General features: G+C 38.3%; 1 long non-coding RNA gene across 1 annotated transcript; it reads left to right on the top strand.

The window, feature by feature from the left end:
* The first annotated feature begins 321 nt into the window (after positions 1-321).
* On the top strand, positions 322-1,800 carry LOC147639390 (uncharacterized). The gene is made up of 2 exons (XR_015263493.1): positions 322-773; positions 1,660-1,800. It is a non-coding gene; the product is annotated as an uncharacterized LOC147639390 (long non-coding RNA).
* The last annotated feature ends 2,441 nt before the right edge of the window (positions 1,801-4,241 follow it).

The raw sequence follows: 4,241 nt of genomic DNA, 5'->3' as shown, positions 1-4,241 counted from the left end.
ATATATATTTTTAGTGGAGTAGTTGTGAGTATATATATTTTTAGTGGAGTTGTATTTGTGCATATGTATATTTTTAGTGGAGTATTTGTGAATATATATATTTTTAGTGGAGTTGTATTCATGAGTACATATATTTTAGTGGAGTATTTGTGAATAGATATATTTTCAGTGGAGTTGTATTTGTGAATAGGATATATTTTTAGTTGGAGTTGTATTTCTGAATATATATATATTGTTGTATGTTTAGTGGAGTTGTATTTGTGAATAAATATATATTTGTAGTGGCGCCAAGCGTGAAATGCACGCTACGTATAAGTAGCAACCAAGTCGAGCTGAGAAAGTTGGGATCACCATGGCGAAGCGTTGTGCTTCTTTTTCTTCTTCTTCTTCTTCTTCTTCTCGTGGCTGTGGCGTTGCCCTGCTTGTGCTGGTGGTGGCCGTACTGGTGATTGCATCCGCTAGTGTGTGCCTCGCGCAGACCCGCTGTGAGAAGGGGCCCTGCTGTGGCCCAAGGGCCCTCCCTGGCAACGGTGGCCGCTGCAACCCTGGCCTCTGCTGCAGCAAATATGGCTTCTGCGGCTCTGGCCCTGCTTACTGCTCATAGCTATGCATCTCTCACTTGCACATCGTCACACCGTCTTAATAACACACACGAGCCTTCCCACACATTGCCAGTGTGTCGGGCCAGCTCTCGCATATACTCACTCGCTATCTTGCCGTGGCTTTAATGTACTCACTTGGGAGCGAATGTGGCTCTCTCCTTTAAATTTAAAGTTTGGTGCATGTGCTTAGCTTAAATGATGCTGGATCTTTAGAGTTCATTTAGCTTTCCTTTTGTAATATTTCGAGGTCACACAAATACTAAGAGCTTAAATGACGCATGTTTAGAGTTCATGTCGTATTTGATGTCTTGATTGGGAGAGCATCACATAAATACTAAGAGCTAGGATGATCATTCATGTTGACACTTATCACATAAAGACTAAGAGCTAGAATGATCATTCATGTTGACACTTTTGGTACACGCCAATTCTCTAATTTTTGAGTTCAATTCTCTAATTCGAGTTCAATTTTACACATTTGCTCTTTTGCTGGTCTTGCCATGTGTCACCCTCTCATTTTGAGGGATCAACATACTTTTTGTGAACCTATTTAATATTTTATTGGTTGATTAAAAGTTGGTTTTATCTTTCAATTCCAAATACTCAGCAAACTTGATAGCCTTACTCTTTTAAATGTCTGGTTTGAGAGTGAAACACGTGGTTGTCATGCGTGTTGAAGATTATTCTTTAAACATGGGCCTTTCTCCTCATTGGCCAAAGGAATTCTCTCCTCACTATCATTGTAAAGCCCTAAATCAAATAGTATATTTTCCTTTTACTCAGAGCAAAAATTGCATTAGAAAGAAGATTTGTACAAATGAAGAACAATAAGTTGTAACTATCATCACCAATGTACTTCATTACATTAACTACAAGATCATCATCAGCAATGTTGTCATCAACAACTTAGCATGCAACATCAACATGGGGACTATTACCATCATTGTGGAATGGTGACATTTTTTTCATTAGGGTGAATCTTCGTCATCACAACATTTGTGTAGTCATTGTCGGTGGCTTCTTGTCATATATGACTCCACAATTTGGGTAGCAAAAGTTCTGAAGGCTAAAGCTGAAAATGATGTTTTTAGAATTATATGCATGTTTGGTGTTAGCTCGGGATTGTTGAGATATCGAGCTCAACTAGTACTGCAGATATTGATGACCCACCTGGGTGATGGTTACTGAGATTATGGTTGATATGCCGCCAGTGGATGATAGGCTATGTGACAGCCACTTTAGAGTACTCATAGTTATAGTGCTAGCTCATATAGTCGAGTTCACAGCTCATATAGTTGGATTCACAGTACTTTCCCTTTATGTATGTACTCTTATCTTTTAGTTATATGCTTGTAGAGAAGAGAATAAGATAGAAGAAAATTCAACCATCCATCTCTCATGTGTCTTGCACTCTCTTGTTTGTGTGTGTGTGTTTGCTTGCAAAGAACTCAAGCTCTCTCTCTCCCCCACATTCTCTTTATGATATTAGAGCTTCGATTCATGTGAAAGCTAAGGTGGCAAGCAAGAGCAAGCAAGGAAGTGATACATGGATAAGAGCATCATCATCTCTTCCCCTTCTTGTTTAGGTACAACACTCCCTCGGTAGCTCTGGGAGCTACACATTTTCGATTGAGGAGCTATCTTTACAGGCTTGGAGGTGCCTGTGTGGTACAGAGTAGGTTGAACTGAAGTTTTGTAACCATATTTGCATTTCGAGTGCGTTTCGGTCTCCATTCAGTCACTACAAGGTATTTTTGAAAGTTTTTGAAAGTTATGTGGTAGAGAACTGTATCTGATCCGAAATCTAGTTATTGTAGTATAGTAATGTATTTTGGGAGTACAAACAATGTTTTCACATGTATTGTTGATATTGAGGTATATGTACATGTAATCTAGTCAGCTCTCTGGTAACATACAGGTTGTGCTAAAGTACCGCTGCACACAGTCCACAGAAGATATTGTTGTGTTATAAGGTGCATATAGATTTTTTATTCTTGTAGATAAACATGTTTGATGGACTCAATCATATTGTTAGTGAGAAGCTGGATAAGAATAACTTCCATGCCTAGAAGTTTGAAATGACCAATTTTCTGATGGGTTAAGGATTTGGGACTATATCAAAGGAGACAATAAGGAGCCTCCAGAGTTATCTGAAGAGAATGTCACTCCAGCTGATATAAAGGCATTCAAGGACTAATGATCAAGGTGCAAGGAAAGTCATGTATTGGCTTTTGATTAGTGTCACATATAATGATAAGACACATACAAGATGCCAATACTCTAGTAGTTGCATGGTAGAACTTGATGCAAATATTTCAAACCAAAACAAAGGTAAGAAAATTGCACCTAAAACAAGAGTTGTATATTGTGGAAAAGAAAAAAGTGTCTATCAGCAAAATGATTATGCTATAAAAATCAAGGGCGTTATTGAATACCTTAGGTCTATCAATGTATCAATGGTGAAATATGAAGATTTCGTGAGTGTCTATTTGAATGGGCTTGGCAAAGAATTCAAGCCATTCAAGAACGTCTTGTAGTTAGAGAGAATGTTCCCAACTTTCGGGACTTAGTATCTATGCTGATCATAGAAGAAATGTCTATGGGTGAGAATTCTTCTTCAAAAAGTAAGAACACATCCTTCTACTCTAATTCAAGTGGAGGAATAGGTAGAGTTCATGCCACATGGTCAAGGCCAAGATGGTGGTGGCCAACAAGGAAACCAAGATTTTGGACAATAATAATCTAGTGATTTGAAGGAGGTCAGTCTAGAGGAGGCAGGGGGATCCAAAGAGGCCGACGTGGTTGGCAAAGAAATCAGAGTGCAAATAGCATAAAGTGATATTATTGTGGAAAACCAAGGCACATGGCAAAGTAATACTTTCAAAACTAGAATAACATCAAAAGTGGAAAATTGCACAGTAAGGCAACTATGTATCCTCTAGTAAACAGGGTGGTGATGACAAAAGTTAGCAAGCTGTTTGTGATGAAAAAAGTGAGCAGTTGTTTGTGATGCTGAACATGCTCAGTTCCACAATACAAGATGTGTCAAGATCTCAAGATATATGGTATATGGATTTTGGCACCTCTAACCACATGACCAGACATGGTAAGTGGTAGCGGCATATAAAGAAAATGAAAAAACTAGGTTATGTAGAAACACGTGATGATACTGCACATCCCATTTTGCATGTTGGTAAAGTTCCATTGTCTATCCAAAATGGCAAAATGAAGTACTTGTCATATGTACTTCATGTTCCAAATATTACAAAGAACCTAGTCTCTATTGGACAGATGGTTGAGTAGGGTTTGCAAAGTGAGGTTTAACCCTCAAGGATGTTAGGGTAACTAAAATGGTAGGATGTTTACTTTGGGTATGAACATACCTGAGGTAAAGGTAACCATGTTTTCACATGAAACATGTGTCATTGTAGGATGTTTACTTTGGGTATGAACATACCTGAGGTAAAGGTAACCATGTTTTCACATGAAACATGTGTCATTGTAGATATTGACATATGGCACAAGTGCATTGGTCATGTGAATATATAATGGCAGAAGTCCATGCAAGCCTGTTGTTGCAAGTTTACCAAAATTTAAGGTTGATGGTATGCATAAAGTATGTGAAGCATGCCATCTTGG

The sequence above is a fragment of the Cibotium barometz genome, chromosome 4, assembly GCF_041138505.1.
Source record: "Cibotium barometz isolate CiBa-2024 chromosome 4, ASM4113850v1, whole genome shotgun sequence".
In the NCBI taxonomy this organism is placed as follows: domain Eukaryota; kingdom Viridiplantae; phylum Streptophyta; class Polypodiopsida; order Cyatheales; family Cibotiaceae; genus Cibotium; species Cibotium barometz.
This window is presented reverse-complemented; position numbering and strand designations above follow the sequence as displayed.